Below are 22,307 nucleotides of genomic sequence, written 5' to 3'. Positions count from 1 at the left end.
GTAGTGTGTCACATTAAATCGTTTTGCAATTCAGTAGCAGGATGGTTTATCTTTCAATTGATGTTTGTGATACAAAAAAGCTGCCCAACAATCATACTAAAAATATAAGTTTTCTTTATTTTTATTACAATAACATGCAAATTTCTGTTAAAAAACATGGCTGAATGGTGCTAGATGTTGTACAAAAAATCCCCAGGTCCATCAATGAGAAGTAATGTTGTCAATGGCTCCAATTTCTACTGCACCACGTCATAATTTTGACTTGCAATCCTAGACTGACGTGAGTATCTTAGTTTTGATTCAAAACAAAAGAATGAATTTCTAATCTGGTGGTGGTGCAGAGAAGCTCGAGAACATGAACTAGAAAAGGTTAGAAAAATGAGAAGGCAGCAAATAGAACTTCCTCTTTGGGAGGAAAAAAGTCAAGTGTATTTAATGCTTCCCAGCAGAACTGGGCTTATTCTGTCCAGTCTAACCACATTGTCCTGGGTTTGGCCAGGACAGGGTAAATTTTCACCGGACTCCAGGAAAGGGGCACAGCTGGGCAGGCTGACCCCACCTGGCCAAACAGAGCAGGGTATTCCATACCATGTGCCATCATGCTGGATTCCGGTGGGGGGGGGGAGCTGGGCAAGGGGAACTCACTCGCGGTTTGGGAGGGCACAGCGGTGGTTTGGTCCGGGAGAATGGCTCTCTGGGTCGTGCGGTTTGTGTTGGGTTTTCTCCTCATCTGTATCACTGTTGTTACTGTTCCCTTTGTTTGCTGTTCTGTTAAACTGCCCTTATCCTGACCCTTCGGTTTCTACCTGTTTCTTTCCATTCTCCTCCACACTCCGGCAGGGGGAGGGGCGGCCGCGTGGCGCTTTTGTTGCCGGCTGCAGCCAAACCATAACATTAAATTGGCACCGAAGCGTGGGGTGGGGATAACGGCAGGGCTGAGCAGTGTGTGTTAAAACAATTTTCCTAGATTTTGTTAAATTTTGTTATACACATTTATTGTGTTAGTTAAATAGTCGCCGGTAAAAAATGTTGCTGACTTTGATCAGATGGCTGTGGTTTTAGAATCCTTATTTGCAGCATGTGTTCACTGCCATGATGTTCATTATCACTGGAAAAAGGATCAGGATGATGATTTTGCTCTACAGTACGATATCGACTTATGACATGATAAAATCACTGTGTATGAAATTAGACTTGCATTTGCATGTGACACTGCAGTTATTTCCGTACCTCGGATCCTATGTCTTAGAATTTGTTAATAATCAAACCCAATCTGTGGGGAAAACTGAAGGGGATACCTTCCCCCACTCTGTCACCCCCTCCTCTCTCCCTCAGGTTGGTCCTAATGGCTTTTGAGAATTTCGAGTATCCGTGGGATGCTCAGGGTAGCACTCTCCTATTGTTCTGCCTCCTGAATGGGTTTTGGGTCTTGTTTAGGGTTAAACAAGTAGTTAAGAACATCATGCAGAGACCTGCCCCGGGGCTGGATAGCTGTGAGTGGCTGGGTGTGTGGGACAGCATGGGCAGGTGTCTAGGGCAGTGGGCACTCCCGGTGTGTTTTAAACTCACCCCTGAACAAGTACAGAATCCGGACAATCTAGTAAAATATCTGCAAAAAGTGTGCTGCCACCCTGGGAACTCTAGAGAGACACAAATCAACGCAACGTGCTGGGGTCTGGCCATGCCTACCGAGCCGTGTTCAACCTGATTCAGTGCCCTAAAGGGGAACGGGGAGGGGAAACGAAGCAGCAGGCACTGCGACTGGCACTGCCCCCCCAGCTGGCCTGCAGCCCCTCCAGCCCAGCAGGCAGTCACAGCCCCCCCGACCGGCACCACGGCTGCTGCAGCCACTGGCATTCTCCCGGCTCCCCCGGCGGGCATGGCAGTTGCTGCAGCTCCAGCTCCAGCCCCAGCTCCAGCAGCAGGCATCGCGGCTGAGCCCAATGACCAACCTGTGCAGGTAGCAGTCGCCCCTGTAAAACTAAAGAAAGACGCAAAGAGAGCAGATCGCTCCAGGAGGGATGACAATGAGCCAGGGTAATCGCGGGAGACAGAGACAGAGATAATCACCCGGTCCCTGTCCTTCAGTGAGCTGTGAGACATGCGGAAAGATTTCAGCCACCACCCAGGTGAGCACACTGTCACCTGGCTGCTGCAGTGCTGGGATAACGGGGCCAGGAGCTTGGAATTAGAGGGCAAGGAAGCCAAGCAGCTGGGATCCCTGGCCAGGGATGGGGGCATTGACAAGGCCATTGGGAAAAAGGAACAAGTCCTCAGCCTCTGGAGGAGACTTCTGTCAGATGTGAGGGAGAGGTACCGCTTCAGTGATGATTTTGTATGCTATCCTGGCAAGTGGACCAATATGGAGAGGGGTATTCAGTACTTGAGGGAATTAGCTGTGCGGGAGCTGGTTTACTATGAACCAGATGATGACCAGTTACCCACAGACCCAGATGAAGTCCAGTGCACAGTGTCTACGTGGAGGAAGTTTGTGTCGAGCGCACCATCCTCATATGCCAACTCACTGGCAATTGTAAACTGGAAAGGTAAAGAGGCACCAACAGTGGATGAGGTGGCTGTCCGACTCCGGCAATATGAAGAAAGCCTCTCTTCCTCCCTCGTTTCGACCGTGGAGAAATTGTCCCAGAAGGTCCAGTGACTCGAAGAGAGCATGTCCTACTCCCCACCTGCATAGGCCATCATCTCAGCTGTTAGGGGCAAGCGTTCCTCTGCTCAGGAGAGAGAATACAGAGGCTGTACACCCCGGGGCACCCTGTGGTTTTACCTGCCTGACCACAGAGAGGACATGAGGAAGTGGGATGGAAAACCCACCTCAAGTCCAGAGGCACGAGTGCGTGAGCTGCGAGGTAAAACAATCACCAAAGGGGATTCTGATAGGAAAAATGCCGCTCCAGTTTCCAGCAGTCAGCTCTCCAGACCAGGCAGGCAGTTTGATCTTGATTCCGATCCTCTGGAGGGGACCTCCAAGTCATTTTTACAGCAGGTGAGCAGCAAATTCTCTGACCAGGATTAGAGGGGCCCTGCCTCCCGCCACGTGGAGGAAAGGGACAACCGGGTTTATTGGTCGGTGTGGATTCGGTGGCCTGGCACGTCAGATCCACAAGAGTATAAAGCTCTAGTGGATACTGGTGTACAGTGTACTTTAATGCCATCAGAGTTCAATGGGCCAGAGTCCATTTGTATTTCTGGAGTGACAGGGGGGTCCCAAGAGCTGAGTGTACTGGAGGCTGAAGTGAGCCTCACTGGGAAGGAGTGGCAGAAGCACACCATTGTAACTGGCCCCGAGGCTCCGTGCATCCTTGGTATAGACTATCTTAGGAGAGCGTATTTAAAGGACCCAAAGGGGTATCGGTGGGCTTTTGACATAGCTGCTTTGGAGATGGAAGAAATTAAACAGTTGTCCATTTTGACTGGTCTCTTGGAGGATCCTTCCGTTGTGGGGCTGCTGAGGGTTGAAGAACAACATGTGCCAATCGCAACCACAACGGTGCACCAGCGACAGTATCGTACTAACCGAGTCTCCCTTCTCCCCATTCATCAGCTGATCCGCCAGCTGGAGAGTCAAGGAGTGATCAGCAAAACTCGCTCACCCTTTAATAGTCCCATATGGCCAGTGAGAAAATTACTGGAGAGTGGAGACTGACAATAGACTACCGTGGCCTGAATGAAGTTACACCACCTCTAAGTGCTGCCGTGCCAGACATGCTAGAACTTCAATATCAGCTGGAGTCAAAGGCAGCCAAGTGGTATGCTACAATTGACATCGCTAATGCATTCTTCTCCATCCTTTGGCAGCGGAGTGCAGGACACGGTTTGCTTTCAACTGGAGGGGCATCCAGTACACCTGAAATCGACTGCCCCAGGGGTGGAAACACAGTCCCACCATTTGCCATGGACTAATCCAGACTGCCCTGGAAAAGGGTGAAGCTCCAGAACATCTGCAGTACATCGATGACATCATTGTATGGGGTGAAACAGCGGAGGATGTTTTTGAGAAAGGGGAGAAAATAGTTCAGATCCTTCTTAAAGCCAGTTTGGCCATTAAGCGAAATAAAGTCAAGGGACCTGCGCAAGAGATCCAGTTTTTGGGAATAAAATGGCGGGATGGGCGCCGTCAAATCCCAATGGATGTCATCAACAAAATAGCAGCTATGTCCCCACCAACCAGCAAAAACGAAGCACAGGCCTTCCTGGGTGTTGTGGGTTTTTGGAGGATGCACATCCCAAATTACAGCCAGATTGTAAGTCCTCTGTACCACGTGACCCGGAAGAAGAATGATTTTGAATGGGGCCCTGAGCAACAACAGGCATTTGAACAGATTAAACGGGAGATATTTCGTGCTGTAGCCCTTGGTCCAGTCCGGTCAGGGCAAGATGTTAAAAACGTGCTCTACACCGCAGCTGGGGAGAATGGCCCCACCTGGAGTCTCTGGCAGAAAGCACCAGGGGAGACTCGAGGTCGACCCCTGGGATTTTGGAGCCAGGGATACAAAGGATCCGAGGCCCGCTATACTCCCACTGAAAAAGAGATTCTGGCAGCATATGAAGGTGCTTGAGCTGTTTCAGAAGTGATCGGCACCGAAGCACAGCTCCTCCTAGCACCACGATTGCCGGTCCTGGGCTGGATGTTCGAAGAGAGGGTCCCCTCCACACATCATGCCAGTGATGCTACGTGGAGTAAGTGGGTCATGCTGATCACCCAGCGCGCCCGAATGGGAAACCCCTGTTGCCCAGGAATTCTGGAGGTTATCGTGGACTGGCCAGAAAGCAAAGATTTTGGAGCGTCGCCAGAGGAGGAGGTGACACGTACTGAAGGGGCCCCAGGGTATAATCAGCTGTCAGAAGATAAGAAACAGTATGCTCTGTTCACGGATGGGTCCTGTCGCATTGTGGGGAAGCAGCGGAGGTGGAAGGCTGCTGTATGGAGCCCTACACGACAAGTCGCGGAAACTGCCGAGGGAGAAGGTGAGTCCAGCCAGTTTGCAGAGGTGAAAGCCATCCAGCTGGCTTTAGACATTGCCAGTCGACAGAAGTGGCCAGTGCTCTATCTTTACACCGACTCTTGGATGGTGGTCAATGCCTTGTGGGGGTGGCTGAAGCAATGGAAGAAGAACAACTGGCAGCGCAGAGGCAAACCTATCTGGGCTGGCCCATTGTGGCAAGATATTGCTGCCCGTCTGGAGCAGTTGGTTGTAAAAGTCCGTCACATGGACACCCACGTCCCTAAGAGTCGGGCCACTGAGGAACATCAAAACAACCACCAGGTGGATCAGGTTGCTAAGACTGAAGTGACTCAGGTGGATCTGGACTGGCAACATAAGGGTGAACTGTTTATAGCTCGGTGGGCCCATGACACCTCAGGCCACTAAGGAAGAGACACGACATACCGATGGGCTTGTGACCGAGGGGTGGACTTGGCCATGGACACCATCGCACAGGTTATCCATGAATGTGAAACATGCGCTGCAATCAAACAAGCCAAGTGGGTAAAGCCTCAGTGGTATGGAGGACGATGGCTAAAATATAAATATGGGGAGGCTTGGCAGATTGACTACATCACACTGCAACAAACCCGCCAAGGCAAGCGCTATGTGCTCACAATGGTGCAGGCCACCACCGGATGGCTGGGAACCTACCCTGTGCTCCATGCCACCGCCCGGAATACCATCCTGGGCCTGGAAAAACAAGTCCTGTGGTGACATGGCACTCCCGAAAGAATTGAGTCGGACAATGGGACCCACTTTCGCAACAGCCTCGTAGACACCTGGGTCAAAGAACACGGCATCGAGTGGGTGTATCACATCCCCTACCACGCACCAGCCTCTGGAAAGATCGAACGTTACAATGGGCTGCTAAAAACCACTTTGAGGGCAATGGGGGGTGGAACTTTCAAAAATTGGGGTACTCATTTAGCAAAGGCCACCTGGTTGGTTAACACCAGAGGATCCACCAACCGGGCTGGTCTTGCCCAGTCAAAACCTCAGCGCCCCATAGAAGGGGATGAAGTCCCTGTAGTGCACATGCGGAACATGTTAGGGAAGACAGTTTGGGTTAGTCCTGCCTCGGGCAAAGGCAAGCCTGTCTGCGGGATTGCTTTTGCTCAAGGACCTGGGTGTACCTGGTGGGTAATGCGGAAGGATGGGGAAGTCCGATGTGTACCTCATGGGGATTTGATTTTGGGGGAGAATAGTCCATAAATAAATTGTATAAAGTTAATTGTTAAATAACCCTGTCACTGTCTGTTATCACTGTTATAAATGTTATACGTTATACCAGTAGTAGCATAGTAAGAATCGTCCAGATTAAAGAAGGATGGACTTTTTGATGAAAACCTAGCAGAGCACAGCGATGATGGGACTGGATCTGGTTTTCAACAACTGACACCCAGCAACTTCATCAAGATCAACATCTCCTGCAGACTGTGGGCACAGGCCGCACCAGATACATCAGCCATGAGCTCCGGATGCAGCAAGTTACTGCCCATCACCACACATCACCTCTCCTGCCACGGAAGACCATTACGACAGATGGAGCCCGAAGTCATGGATTAAATGAACTCAATGGACACTTTAGAGTGATGATCCATAGACTAAGGGAATGATATCTGGAGACAGGAGAAGTGGTGGTGATCAACTGGACAATGGGGGACCTGGGCACGACGTAGATGGTATGGAATAAGGGGTGGATAATGTCCTGGGTTTGGCCAGGACAGGGTCAATTTTCACCGGACTCCAGAGCCAAACAGAGCAGGGTGTTCCATACCATGTGCCGTCATGCTGGATTCCGGTGGGGGGGAAGGCTGGGCGGGGGGAACTCACTCGCGGCTTGGGAGGACACAGCGGCGGTTTGGTCCAGGAGAACGGCTCTCTGGGTCGTGCGGTTTGTGATGGGTTTTCTCCTCATCTGTATCGTTGTTGTTACAGTTCCCTCTGTTTGCTGTTAAACTGCCCTTATCCTGACCCTTCGGTTTCTACCTGTTTCTTTCCATTCTCCTCCGCACTTCGGTGGGGGGAGGGGCAGCTGCGTGGCGCTTTTGTTGCTGGCTGCAGCCAAACCAGAACACACGTCATTCACAAGTGTGGCCTCCCCAGATGCACTCAGAGCAAAGCACCCAGGAGCGGGCTGCTGACACTGGAGCAAGCTGGAGAACTATCTGCTATGCAGCCTCTTTCCTTGGAGGTATCGTGGGATGGGGAAAGCTCTCCTCAGGCCACATGAACTGTCCTTGTTACAATCACAACCTGCTCCTCATAACCGGTTTTCCTTGTGATCCTTCCCTCATGATGTGACAGAAACAAATCAGTGTGTTAGACTTAACTCCTACTCCTTGGTTGCTGCTGAACTGCCTGAAGAGAGAGGGATGCTGCAAGCAGCTGTATGCTGGATTATTTTTTCTGACAGGCTACATGAAACCCCCCCTGGATAGGAGGTGAGCATACCTGGGTTATAATTTTATCATAAACCTGAAGGCATTTAGCTCATAGTTAATTATGTATGAACACAGTGAGACGAATTGCACCTTCACCTGTAATTAAAATGGTGTAAGTAGCAAGATTCGTCAGAAAAGAACCTGCTTAAAACCAAACCTGAACCTTTTTTTTTACAGGAGTCTGATTTCCAAGCACAGCAATGTGCTGATCTGTGCAGGAAGCCTTCTTGATCTTCTTCACATAAGAGTCTACTTACTGCAACATACAATAATGACATGTATGATTCTAATGACAGAACTGTTATCTTTATCCATAAACTTATAAATAAGCTTCTTTATCTGATCAAATGTGCTGTCCTTTTCATTGTTGCAGCTTGTGCTTGTGCTACTGTAAAACAGATTTTTATATGATTATTAGCCTAATTGTCTTATGATATCTTTGCTCCTGACAGGAGAAATACGAGCCCTTATTTTTCATACATTTTGAATAAAAGAAAATATTCTAGATGTCCTTTCATAAAAATGAAGATTAGTCTGAACTGAACTCACATTAAGGCAGATCTCCAGTATTCACTCTTTAGAGGGGAAAACTAAGGTCTAGGATGCACCTAATCCTGGATGTGCTGATTAAAAAGATGCATAAATCAACCAGTATGACTCACATTCACAGGTAAAGAAACAATTTACCAACATATAAAATGATCATTTACAACTTTGTGAAAGAAGTGTTCTTTTAGCTTAAGGTTGAAGACAAAGAGGAGTAACGGGAGCTGATTTCTTATTACAGTATGAATAGAAATACTGTCATGATGCCGAAGGGATGCACTAAATGTTCCCAATAAGGACGAAAAGCAAGTCTTGTACACAGGTGCCTAAATATGGGTTAACAAAGATTTGGCCATGTGTAGCCTCTGTGCAGTGCTGCAGTGTTCATGAATCAAAGAACAGCAGCATCTTTGCGGAGTGCTGAATCCTAGAAATGTTAATGAGGCAGTATGCAGAAGTCATAACTGTTGCCACTGTCAAGTGGCCATGAAAAAGATTATCTGGTAAGATATTGGAGGCAGAGCTACTATCCCCTAAATTCTCATGGAACTCATCTGATTTACTAACCTCTCATTGCATCAAGATTTTTAGTTTGTCATGGCAACCTAAGAAAAGATAGAGGAGTAGGACGCCATCAGGCAACAGTCATAATGCAAGCATAAGTTAAATGACTCTAAAGTTAATGATCCAAATTATTCACTGCAGCCGCGAGGCACACAGTGTAACTCGGGGGAGGTGTACAAATGCTATAAATTACTTTGGATGCCGTTACCACGACCCTGGGCCAGCTGTGTATCAGACCAGACCGGTGGCATAAGTTACAATATTCTAACTGCTGCTGTGAGTTGTCCTGAACGGCTGTTGTGGCAGCCATGTAATGCCAGTGTCATAATGAGTCCCTGCCAGGCTTTTTTTCCTTTCCTTCCTTACTCGGGCTGTAGGGTTGCAGTTCACATGGGAACTGCTACATTTTTTCTGCCCTGATAGAAAATTACCCCACCCTGAATAATCTTTCCATTGCTGCTGGCCTTTTTAATTCAGTAAAATGCTGTAAGTCATCCTGAACTCCAGAGACAAGCTAAGGCAATATACTTTCCCTTGGTTTGCTTTTGTTTCTGTTTTACATTCTCTTTTATCATACTAGCATGGACACTAATTTTGCTTTAATTGTAAAATCTAGGTCCAAGAAAATGCTTTTAATGCTATCAAAAGACTATTCATCTGGGTAAAAAAGGGTAACTGAAAAGCAGTTTCTGACAAAATTATCCGTCAGTGCAACAGCATCCTCTCTACAGTTTTCACAGTGTGATGTAGTATCATCACATGTGCATGTTAAAGCTGCCTGCCTGCTCTGCTGCCTGCTTTTTAGTGATAAGTATTATCTATTATATTACAGGGGCTTTTGGTCGGAGCCTTGTATATTTTGCAGTTTTCTGAATATACTTCAAAAATTTCAGGTTTTGTAATCTACAGATAATTGTTGCAGACAAACTAACAGAAATTAATCTAGTGGAAGAGCAGGAAGCAACATCTGCAGCCAGGGACACCAACAAACAGAAGTTCAGAGGTAGCAATAGAATCACGTGAAACTAGGACAGACCTAGCAGGGAATAGCCACTGCTCATCTGTGCAATAACATCCACACAGTTGAAGTCACAGCTGTAAAATTAACGGGGTTTTGGTGAGCTGCCACTCCCTGGAGGTAATAGCCTACATGTCTAGATTACCTACATTCTCTTCTTACTCCTGTAACCTAGGCTGCTGCAGTCCTTTTTACACTGCCCTCCCTGATTTTTTTTTTTTTTTTCCCTGTGGAATATGCCAGGAACTCTCATAAAGCAGTCACTGTACTAGGAGACAGAAACTCCCAAAGCCTGGGTAAATGTCAACGCCGTGGAGCAACTTTCACCCCTGAAAGGTCAGAGACTGCAGTTCCAGCACACTGTGGGCCAGCCAGCAAGCAACCAGTCAAGGATATCAGTTCAGCATAATACCACATTATTACGTTTATCAGGCAGGCATTAAATGAGCTGCAGTCCCAGACTTTGTTTTTCTTGACTTTGACCGAATGAGGGGGCTTTCGTAGGCCATCCGAAAGCTGTTCATTCAAAGACTAGATAAAGGCCACGGTGTCTGATGGGGGATTTAGACTGAATGAAAACACCTAAGACCAAACCCTTGATCCTCAAACTCTCACTTAGCTTCTGTCTAATCCTCACCATTTACATTTGCTGAATACCTAGTATAGAACATTAAAGATACCTGGTAGCACCTCAGTTGTCACAGGGTCAGGTTGCTTCTGGGACAGGCTTTCATCCATCTGCGTCTGCCTCTTCCTCCTGCATCCTGAGTTGGTGTTTGCAGAGAGGAGTCTTTGTGTTAGACACTTCCCCCTTTAAATAACAGTACCTCGAAAGAAAGCAGTAAATCCTGCTCTCTTTTTTGTTCATTTGTTTTTTGTTTGTTTTGTTTTGGGAGCAGAAGGAAAAGGGTCTAAGAAGTTTCCAGGTTGCAAATTGCAAATGGAAGAATGTAATGCCTGGTAGTGCTGGGGCACTAATTCAACGCAAGCCCTCTCTTCAGGACTCCCCTTTAGGCTGCTCTGTGCTTGATATACTGTTTTTTGTGGGTGTAACTGTCCTGCATTGGGGTACCTAAAGGTCAGGTACCACATTGCTTAACATTTTGATTCCTAAATGCTTGTGGGATCTTATATTTTGTGGATTATGACCGGTTGCTGTGCACGTGGGGCATATTTTGGGAACAAGGATTTTCTAACTTATTTTTCAAATTTTTCAATATGCCAATTAGTTGAGTTTAAAAAAGTATGCAGGAACAGGTGCTTACTTTTCTTGAATTTGCATATATATACATACACTTTTTTTTAACCAAACAGCAGCATTAGGAAGACAGCAGTGGCGAATGCGTGTTAGCAAATCCTTCACGCTCTTATCGATTATGTATTGCAATACAGTAGAGATTATATATTGATTCCAATTTTTCACAATCAACATGACCAATTCTTTAGATGACTAGTGATAACTCACTCCTCCTATGATTAGTCACTGATAATGCCATCTTGTCCTTGAGTGATTATTCTGTTGGAGACTATTGCGTGACTTAAAAATTTTCTGCAGTTGTGTTTTGTGTGGGTGAGTCAACACTTTGTAGAAGGGCTCTGCATGTTATAACTGCTGTGCTAGGGCAGGCTGCCGATTGCTGCCTTCACTTTTCTGAACACTATCAGAACATCTAATTTCTATTCCGCTTTAGGGTCATGCTAAGTTACCAATTTAAAACAGTTGCTGTGATGTTGACAGTTTTAATTTGTTCCACTTGATATGCTAGTAGGCCTATTGTCTGTTCAAAGTAGATTTTGTGTTTCTGAAAGAGGCAGTTTCTGTATTTTCTCAATGCAATACAATTTGTACCCATATTGCAGCTTCAGACATCTCCTTGGGGGCAAGTCTAATTGAAGTTGCTTGATTTCTGTTACCAATCACAGACTTTTCAAACTGGGTTTCTTTTCATCTCTGCTCCTGTATTTGCAGGCCCACTCAGGTGTAACATTTTCTCTGAATCTCTCTGCTTGACCACAGCCCTCTGGTTTACTTTAGTCAGTCTCCCAGCTAACATTTAAAAAGCACCCGATGAGCTCTGAGACCGTCCGATACTTCTGAGAATTTATTTGTCCTTTCTTAAAATGATTGCATGTAAATTAAGCCATAAATCTAGCTCTGACTCACCTTTCGGCAAGTTGCGTCTTAGCTGGAGTCCCAACAGAGCAGGGCAGGATTCGGCGTGGAGGCGAGGACCACAGTCTGGATCTCTGTCATTCAGTGGTTATTTACGGGGGTAATATTTCAACAGCTCCTGAGCACGTCACTTTGCTGGATCACCATGCAGAACTGTACGTGCGTTTTTTCTCGGGAAAAGAAGGATTTGTTGTCAGTTTCAACGGTACACGGTGGGTTACGAAGGGGTAAACATAAGTTTGTATGCACTTGCACTGGAATTAATAGTTTGTAAAAGAGAGGGTGGTGGTGGAAATTTCCATGAGAGTACATTCTCACATGGAAAAATATACAGATGTAACAATCATCTCTTTAGATTTTAGGAAAAGCATGTAATTTATTACTTGAGGGCTTTACTTACATCTTTGATTTCAGCAAGATGGCAAGTGCTTGACATTCGTGGATCTCTTCTATATCAAAGCCGTAAACAAAACTCTGTTAAGTGTAATTATCTCATCATTAATCATCTCATGATCGGGGATTCTTTTGGACTTTAGTATAACTTGCATTTCAAAGATCTTTGGTTTGTGATGAATTTGTGTTGGATTTGCACTGTAGGGATATATCAAAATTACTTTCTTTTTTCTTTCCAAGTAAATAGCTAATCATACAAAGCTTTTTTTCTCAACAATCGATAAGCTGGTTTATTCCAAGGCTTATCGTCCCTCCATTTCCTGTTGCAACATCTGGATGTTTTTGTGTTTAAAAAAAAGTGTTTGAACTTGAAAGCGTCTTTTGTTGTATAGCTGTCAGAAAAAAACACAACAAAGGAGGAGAGGCAAGCAAGACTCACAGGAGAACCATAATGTGTATACCAGTGTCTTCAAGTTCCCTTAGCACGAGCAGTCTTCGAAGTTGGGAACCTCTGCCTCTGGCTTCCCTTTCCCTCCCCTCAATGCCAGCTCTTTCCCATTTGGAAAGGCACTTCATGAAGAACGCAAGCAGGGGATTTGGGCACACAGAGAAAGGGGAGGCTGGAGCCTATGACAGGAGATAGTCAGGGTGATAGGCAGGAGAGTTGTTTCTTGCAGTCTGAGTATGGTGGTATGTTCTAGCTGCAAAATACTTCCAGGGCAAAACAATACTTACTTCTGACTCCAGACTTCTGGTCCAGTAGATGGAAGATTTATGGATCCTGTCTGTCACATGATCTCCATATGTCGAAACATTGGCCTGGCTGCTGAGTGTGTAAGGAAGGAGTCAGTTGCAAATTTCCTGCACATTTTATGAGGTATATTCTGTCGTCTTTGATCTGAAGATGGGGAAATAAGACACAGAAAATTAAGTGATTTACTTGCGGGAACAAAACCAGCCAAAGCTAGTAACAGTAGCAGAATAAGGCACTCCCAATGCCAAATTTATCTATTTATTTCATTTATGTTTTGTCACGTTGCTTCACATAGAAACTTCAAAATTAACTTCGCTTATGAAATAGGTTACTAAATCAAAACTTTACTAGGTTAGTGTATTGCAAAACCTTCAAAAATATTCTAGGGTGGCTCAGCAGCAGCTAGATCGTTGATTACGAATTGGCTGATGCTTAGACTTCGTGAAAACAATCTAGATCCAGATATAGAGCTAAAACAGATCTGTACACTTCCATTGAAATCACACTCCCTGAGATAGTTCAACATTGCTGTATTTCCCTAAGTAGTAATATATACTAGGTAGAGTATTTGAGAAATTACAGTATGGATATTATGGACAAAACTGTCATGCAAAGAATTTTTATTGTTAATCCTTAATAATATATTATATGCACAAGGGTCCAATAGAGCATCATAAAGAATTTTTTATTTTAAAAGTCTTTTTTAATGTGCAGTATTTTCTTCTCATATGTAACATCATAAAACTTTCCAATTAAATAATGTCATGCATAAGGAAAATCTCACTTTTATACAAAATCTAAACTTATAATACTAAAAGACACAAATTGGGGAAGGATATTATTTTTGTTGCTTGTAGATATAAAAGTATGTAAGGAAAACTTTTCCCCATGGGGCTGATGAACTTTGGACATATTACTAAGGAAAAGTGAATTCCTCAATAGAAAATCAGCATTCAGGCTAAGGTAGTGAGGGTGTATTTGGATCCTGGTAAATTTTTACTGATAAAATTCTGTATCTATCACATTGTTATCCAAAATAACAATCCTCCTTTTGGATTCCGAAGTTAAATTGTAGTGCGCTACAAATGCATGGAACTGGTGCAGTTCACTAAATCATGATGTGAAAGATAAGAATTGTTCTCCATAAGCCTCAGGAGACTTGAGGTAATTCATGAAACTTTTGTTAAGCTTTTACTCTTGAATTTTTCATTCCATTAACTGATAAAATATATGTACCAACTAACTACTAGCTATGTTAGAACCTCCCAAATCCAGCAAGATCTGACGGAGAACTGATGCATATTTATTTCCCTGATAGAAAAGTTTTCAGAAGGTTGAGCAAATCAACTTCAAATTTTGATTGATTCAAATTTTGAGTTGATTCAAATCAACTTCTAGCAAAGAAGAATACTTCCATAACATGTGTTTTGTACTTTTAATACATGGTGATTATACTAACCCTGATAATACTATGGACAGTGAGAAGAGTGAGTATCATTCATCAAATCTCCGAACTAGAAAGAGTAGATTTTTTTTTTTACATTCAGCAGAACTTAAGAAATTGTTTCTAGAAAGGCCCTTTGCCATTAATATATAGTTTACATATAGCACAGCTCTTTTAAACCACTGAAACTATTCATGATACACATATTCATTACTGTGTGGTAATCAGCGTTGCTTTATTGGGTCAGCACACCAAATTAGGATGTAGATTAGTTTGTTTGCTTTGAAGACAGATTGGAATGGAAGTTTTATAGTCAGAGATACTAATTATAATATAATTTATTAGAGTTTACATCAGCTATTGACCTTTTAAATCCATAGTCCAAATTTATTAATTGAGCTGAGCAGCAAAAGTACCATCTTCAGCTTACTGTTGACTCCTACAATTTATTGAAAAATGATCTTGCTTCACTTTATGTATCGGAATCAGTTTGCAGAGAGCTTTTCTGCTGCAGAGGTATTTGTATTAAATTAGTACCACAGATTAAAAGAGAAGAAACATTTAAAATGCCATTAAAATTGAGCAGTAAATCTTTCACTTTAAAAAAGAGAGGAGGAGGATATCTCGTTTCTCATTTTTCATCAAAGGCAGGCAACTAATTAGTCTCACTCCAACTAATACTTGGGTTATATAGAAGATGATTGATTCAGTCTAGATTTTTATCCTTTGAACATATGACAACAAGGAACATGGAAAGTTTTAATCTTTCATATTTGTGCTGATACCTTAAAGAGTGAATGTATGGGTTCTGCACAAGCAGTGGAGTGTTATTTTGGCTGCAGAGATAAGTGCATGCTATTTAATCATTTCTATTTCCACCGTTCACAGCTGATAAAGAACAGGTCTTGGCCATGCAGAAAGCATGTCTACCTGTGGCTTTTGAAAGTGTATCCAGACTGGTGATTCCAGTGTGGAGCACAGATCATAACGATAGTGGTGACACGCAAAATTTAGGCTCAAGGTGAAGTGCAGAGTCTGAGCCCAAGATGGCGTACCTAAAAACCAACTAACCAGTCTCAATTTCGTACAGCCAGTCCCATAAGGCTGCCCCACTCCCCCATCTCCCTCTTGTTCCCCTTCTTTTAAGTCTGCTATTTGAACCCTCACTGCCATGCACAAGCAGACCCTGACATAGCCTAGACCAGGGAAGACTTTGGATCTCCAACCTGCTTGCTGAAATAGCAACAGCTTCCATGTACTGTGCAGAAATTTCTTGCCTGCAGGCTAGCATAATACAAATTTGCCTGCAGTTGTATGAGAGCAGACCCGGGGGGAAATGGGTTGAACAAAATTGCTTGCAGAAGACGGTATGTGGTATGGTGGAGAAGAAGGGTGATGGGTCAAGCTCAGAATACCATGAACACGGGCTTTTGAGCAATCTTTTGGACCACTCATGCCTGTAGCTGGACCTGCCAATGGCAGGAGAGGTGCCAGAGAAACAGTTGTACAGAAAGGTTGTAGCTTGCGCTGTGTCTAACACAGATCAATTACTACTCTCTCCATTTTGGGGAAAATTTTACTCCTCTTTCCATCCCCCCAGCCCCTCATTTGAGAGATGGTGATTTAGAAAATGAGTTTACTAAGCTGAGTGTTAATTTACCTTAGAAAAAGTTAAATATGATCAGCTCAAACAGATGCCTATTTTCAGCTCTGTCATCTTCATTGTGAGTTAGGATTTCTCCTGATTGCAGAGAAGCTTTTGCCAGGAACAGAGCGCAGATCTCTTACAAGAAGGATGCACAACCAAGTTTCCTAAGCAAATGAATGCTGATCTTAGCATACTGCCTTCTCTCAATATCAGCTGGTTTCTCTGAGCTCTCTGCCTTTGTCTTTCTCTGTGTTTCTCCAATGTCCTTTATGCAATTTATCTTTTTTTTTCTTTCTTAAACAAAAAAGGGAGATGAGACTGTTTTCCAAGGACTAGATAGAAATCAAGCGCAAATTCTCATACATAGATGTCCTAGAAGGTGAGGGATTCAAGCAAATGTAGGTTTCTCAGTGTAACCAAACAGTCGTCCACTGCAGACTGCTACAAGTATCAGGCCACCTGCCTCGGTGACTTTCTGCATTTTGCTGTTCAGAAATGTTTCCTGGCACAGATCACAGCAGCTCATATTGCAGCTCTTTGCTGACTGCTACTGTGCTGGCCTGCTATGAAAGGAGAGGACTGCAGAAATCTGGGCTTACCACAGCCAGGCTGCTTTCCTGTTCTGCGTATTTTCCTCTTCCATATATGCATGGCATGCAGAGGTGGTATAGAGGTGGGCTGTTACTTAAACATAGCTGCTCTTTGAGCCAGAAAAACTGCAGTTAGACAATATTACTGGGTAGTCACCCCGTGTTAAGTGCCATCTCTCCAAAATCTAACCTGTCTCAAAGTCTCCTCTGCAGCAGGAGTTAGCCCCATGATGCTTAAGAGTGCACAGAAAATGAGGCAAAAGAAATTCACTCATCCTAAAAAATAATAAACAGCATAATTTAAACAGCAAGTAATTGAATTATGTTACTTCTGTAAGCATTTTTTTGGCCTTAGCTTGTAAATTAAATCAATTCCTGACAAAGAAATACATGGAAATCCAGTATCATTACTTTACTTCTTCATATACCTTGCTAGAGAATTGTTTTTCTATAACAAAGCATATTTTCTGCACTGTTAAACTACATCCACCTTGACAGGATCTGCCTCTTTTGAATTTATACATTTATTTGGGTGGGTGGCTGCCTGCTTGAGAAAGGGAGTTTCCTGAATTATGAAAACAAGAAAATCTCATATCCACAAACCACTCTCTACAATTTTTATGACACTGTATAAATGTTAACAAAAAAAGTTATTAATTTTTGAACATAATAATGAGTAACTATTCAGGTTTTTGCTTCTTCAGTAGTTTATGAACTGGCAGTAAATCTTATAGTGCTTTGGTGATTCACCTGAATCTGGGAAGAGAGTATTTCAATGAACTGGATATGAAACCACCGCCCTTTCTTTTTTCCAAGTATTTTCAAAGTACTTCTGCTTTTGCAAACTACATCTTGAATGGCACCAACTGTGAGCAGTTTGTTGCTCTGTGATGAGGCACTTTGCTTTCTTGGACTGAAAGGGAGCTTCAGGAGCCAGATCCTCAGCTGGTGTGAATATATGAATAGTGCTGAAGTAAATACACTGCCATTTAGGCTGCCTCCTGATGTTCTCTTTGATTCCCTTAGAGTGATATGTGTCTTCCCACTCATACAAACCTGGCATGGCTGGTGTTATTCAAGATGCTATTTGCAAAGCAGAAGGTCTTTCCTCACTGTGAGGGTAAAGGGGCAGGGGTTCTCTATCCAATTCATTCTCTCCACCTCTTAAAATCTGTTCACAGACATTGGCTCCAGCAAATCACCACAACATATTTACTTCCAAAGCAGAAAGTAATAAGCAGTTACTCCAGGGTACATCAGTAAATTGAAGACAATGGAATTATGGTCGTTTACTCTGGTTGAAGGTCTGTCCTAGATTTTTAATATCTGACCAAGGTTTGATTTTTTATAAATTGGTTTCTATTGCAAATAACTTATTTTCCTTGTGTCCACCAAGTAAGCTCAGACATCATCATTTACTGTACATAACACTGTGCAATAATTCCATTATATTGAATCTAGAGGCTGTGGAGCAGAGACAGTATTGCATAATGGGTTGGAGGGAGGGAAAAAAAAGAGGAATCATTGAATACTATGCATCAGAAAGATACTGGAAGAAGTCCCAAGGGAGCTCTTCAAGAAAAACAAAAGTGGAGTAGAAGACAAACAGAAAAGGTGAAAGATGAGGAAAGATGGGACAGAAGAAAGGGGTTTAAACTTGTTTGGCTCTAACTGTAGGAAGGCAAACATGGCTTTTAAATATTTTTTCTTTTTCTGTTCAGTGCTACCAACACCCATCTAGGTTTTAAATGAGCAAATCAATCTAGTTTACGAAAACTTTCATAGATCTTCTGTATGTATTCCATTTAATTACTAGTGATGGATAAGCAGTCATACTACAAACATTATTTCATTAAGAAGTGCTAATCATAAACATTTTGCATTTCTTTTAAACCTATCAAATGGCTTTCACATTCAAAAATGCTGATTTCCTTACTTTGACTATAATGGATACTTTCGGTGATTGTCTCAAGTGTAGACGTCTGAGCTGCAGGCTTCAGATTAAGTGAATTGATCATCACTTTTCCTCTGGAGAAAAACTGGAAGAAGGTGATTCATGTCCTGAAGAGTAGTTTAGGTGTTGGTGTCTGAGGCTAGATGAGAGGAATGCCATGTGAGTTCCCCCAGTACCTTTGAGAATCTGGGATCTCTTGAATAATATGTCCCATTTCCTCTTGGTCTTCTGAGGATCAATTTGTTATGTAAAAAAAGAGACATGTATGTGTATCAAAAATCATTGAAGAAACCTGTATGTAATTTTGGACTGAGTACCGGCACAGGTTGCTCAGAGACCTGTGGAATCTCCCACCTTGGAAATATGCAAAAGCTGTCTGCACGTAGTCCTGGGCAACCAACTCTAGGTGACTCTGCTTGGACACTAGGTGACCTCCTAAGGCCCCATCCAACCTCAAACATTCTGCATGTGTAAAGAACAGATTCAATGATCAGGAATTAACAAACGTGTGACACTGTTCTACTGAATGAAACACCACAACCTCAGTATCTTCTTGTTGCTAGGGACGTGGAAACATTCGAAAGACTGAAGTGACAACAGTCATGCATTCCTATCACAGCTGTGGAAAGAAGTACAAACAATTAATTATATTTTCATGGCTGAAAGACAAATTAAAAGAGTATCCAATATTATAAAAAAACCTTGGGTTACAGCTAGTGATCATACATAAATGTGGTAAAAATACAACTGGCTTTTTCACTTTTTCTTTTCAGCCTTTGAATCATGTAGCTAATAACACATTCAAAAGGTATTAAAAGTTTAATGGAATTTACTATGTTACATGCAAACTTTCTTATTCCTGAAGGATAATTATAATTATTTGAATTCTATTCTTCATTAAAGATGTCTAAAATGAAGCTAAAGAAAGCACGTGAACATTCTTCCAACGCTCAATCCAGATATGGATACAACATTGCTACCTTGGAAAAATTTGTTTAGTGAAACAGAACTCTTGCTCTTAAAAAAGTGCTAATTTCTCTGTTCTTTACTGGATTATGCATTTTTGTTGGCTGCATTGATATGATTAGGGGACTAATTGCTGGAGTTTAATTTTTTAAACTGATTTGGTAGGTATTCTGCATCTCTGTCAATTGCTCAGAAGAGAATACCCCCTGGAGCTAATTAGAAGAGGTAAAACAAACCTATTAGCAGCCTGGTTCCATCTCGATTGTTATCATAGGGTTTGGATTCTCATACAAAACCTGATAAATCTACCACAGTAGAAGAAGGTGTTGGTAAACCAGACTTTAATTATAACAATATCAAATGTACATTTGTAGATTTGTAGAGGTATAGGAAATACAGTTGTAAGTTGACAGTAAAACTTATCGATGTGTACCTTCTGTGAATCTCTTTACAAAAGAAAACCTTTGCAACATGCCATATTATAAAAAGCAAGAATAGTTTTGTACTGTAATACATTTATATTGTAATGTAGAGGAATCAAAATGCATACAACAGAAGCTATGTGCAAATAGGGCACAGAATAGTTGACCTTACGCCTCAGAATCAACAATTCGGAGTCAGCAGAGAGACAGGAAAAAATGGATGTGTAGAAGACTGTGAGAGCACTGGAAATGACAGAGCACTGGAACAGGTTGCCCAGGGAGGTTGTGGAGTCTCCTTCTCTGGAGATATTCAAGACCCGCCTGGACCAAGTCCTGTGCAGCCTGCTGCAGGTGACCTTGCTTCAGCAGGGGGATTGGACTAGATGACCCACAGAGGTCCCTTCCAACCCTGAACATTCTGTGACTCTGTGATTCTGAGAGAACCCTGGTTAGCCCTACATGCAAATAGGTGCCAAGTGGTCTAGGTTCTTGTAGACATTGTGGCAAAGGAAATCTTTAAAGAGTATTTGAAGGAAGATAATACAGGAATGAGGATGACTTCAGCATAATTTTCTGTACTAAGTCTAATCAGTCACGGCCAGCTAAACTCTCAGTCCTCTGCTTTCCTCTGTCCTAGGGCTGTGATCTCTCATCATAGCTAAATGCTGTCTATGTTCCTTAGTATTTAATGCCATTATACCATAATCATGTGATTGTCAGGCATATCCACAGAGCACTGATTTTCCTGGGATTTTAATTTCAGAAATATTTTTTTTCCTATGTATTTGTGTATCTGCATACATTAATGTATACTGCACGTTCTTGTCCCTGCAGCTTATCCTTCACAGAATCGGGCAGATTTTTCAAAAGTCCCAAGCCCCAGTTTCTGACATGTACAAATCTTCTGCGATTGAGTCTCTCTGTGGAGTACTGCTGTGGTTCCTGTGGTCTGAGTGGGTTCCATAACTTTCTCTTACTTTGGTGTCATTGTCATGCTCTGTAGGCTCTGATTTGATCTTCGGAGCATTTCAATTTTGTGATCGCTGGATCACAAACCCCTACTAGCTGGTGCTAATACCCACCTTGGCTGCTGTGTGGGTATCTGTCTTCACACAAATCTTTTCACTGTCAATCTGTAGTAGGACCACAAAATAGAAGGACTGACAAAATGTTTATAGGACAGCCACTCTGTTATTTTGGTGGCGTAAATGATGTGTAGGTCCAGACACAAGAAATAAACTACCTGTACATATTGCTTACTGTAGTCAACACCTAGAAATAATCTCTGGCATACGGTTTGAGCTTTCAAGAGTATCCTTTCCTAAATGTGCCTTCTCTTTCAGTCATAAACTCACAGAGTGCCAGTCCTCCTCTTTTTTCTCTTTGTCCAGTTGGATTTGTTCATTCATAGCTATCAATTAATAGAAAAAATATTCTCTCTGCTACAAGAGCATGTTCTTATAGTTCCTTTACTAATTCTGTGGTTTTAAAGTCTGCACTCATATTTAGTTTTTATGGGATGTCTAAATTGCAGGATTAAATAGAGATAAAACATACTGCTTGGAAGCAGTTTAGCAGCATAACACAGACCTAAATGAAGGTTAATTTACTCAAATGAGAAATAGTGTGTGTTAGTACACAGATGCAATATGTGTTGTGGATGATATCTGAGCTTAATTTTACCACAGCTCATCTGTTTTTAATCTTCTGATTAAGTTTAGACAAGAACAGTAGAATTTTCTTTACTTATCTTGTATATGCTAGTTTTACACAGGTAAGCATGTTCAAAAATGTACAAGTCCTCACAGTCTGCTCAGCCTAAAAGGATGTGATGATATGGTGCACAGTACACGTGCATGCTATTTGTCACTTGCAGGGAGTGTCTGTTGAAACAAATTATTTCTGTATATTAACCCTGTCTCCACACCGAATTAAACAAGTAAACCAAGTCATTATACTTCCTAGACGCAATACAGAACTACGTAGTATTTTCACAATGCTTTTAAATATATGACGATATTTCACAGATCATTTTGTCTGCTCTAAGCACCAGCATAGATACAGTGTTATTTTTGTAGTAAAATCTACTGTTTTTATAGGAGTCTTTTGAATAGAGAACGTATGCCTGTCTTTAGCTTTCCTAAGAATGGTGGACAGGGGTGATTATCATATATTTATTCTCATTTGAGCTTGTAGCACTTCTAGTGTATAGTCATTATTTCAGTTATATATTACGCTCTTAATGCACTTTCCTGCTTTTGTGTTTTTACCTTGTGACAAAGCCCTGTGAAATGCTTGCTTTGACAGTAATTACAGAACGAGCTGAGTAAGTTTGGATGTTTATGATAAAATATTCAGAAGACAATGGGAAATTGGCCTTAAGTG

The 22,307-nt window shown here is 42.7% G+C and overlaps 1 long non-coding RNA gene across 1 annotated transcript in view; it reads left to right on the top strand.

Annotated features, from left to right (window-relative positions):
- The first annotated feature begins 7,152 nt into the window (after nucleotides 1-7,152).
- Nucleotides 7,153-22,307, top strand: part of LOC142360611 (uncharacterized) — a 91,843-nt gene continuing 76,688 nt past the window's right edge. Inside the window, exon 1 of the long non-coding RNA XR_012763249.1 lies at nucleotides 7,153-7,450. This is a non-coding gene — a long non-coding RNA (uncharacterized LOC142360611). The remainder of the gene's footprint in view (nucleotides 7,451-22,307) is intronic.

This window comes from Opisthocomus hoazin, chromosome 2 (genome assembly GCF_030867145.1).
Source record: "Opisthocomus hoazin isolate bOpiHoa1 chromosome 2, bOpiHoa1.hap1, whole genome shotgun sequence".
NCBI classification, from domain to species: Eukaryota; Metazoa; Chordata; class Aves; order Opisthocomiformes; family Opisthocomidae; genus Opisthocomus; species Opisthocomus hoazin.
The sequence above is the reverse complement of the archived record's forward strand: the minus strand, read 5'-3'. Positions and strand labels throughout refer to the sequence as shown.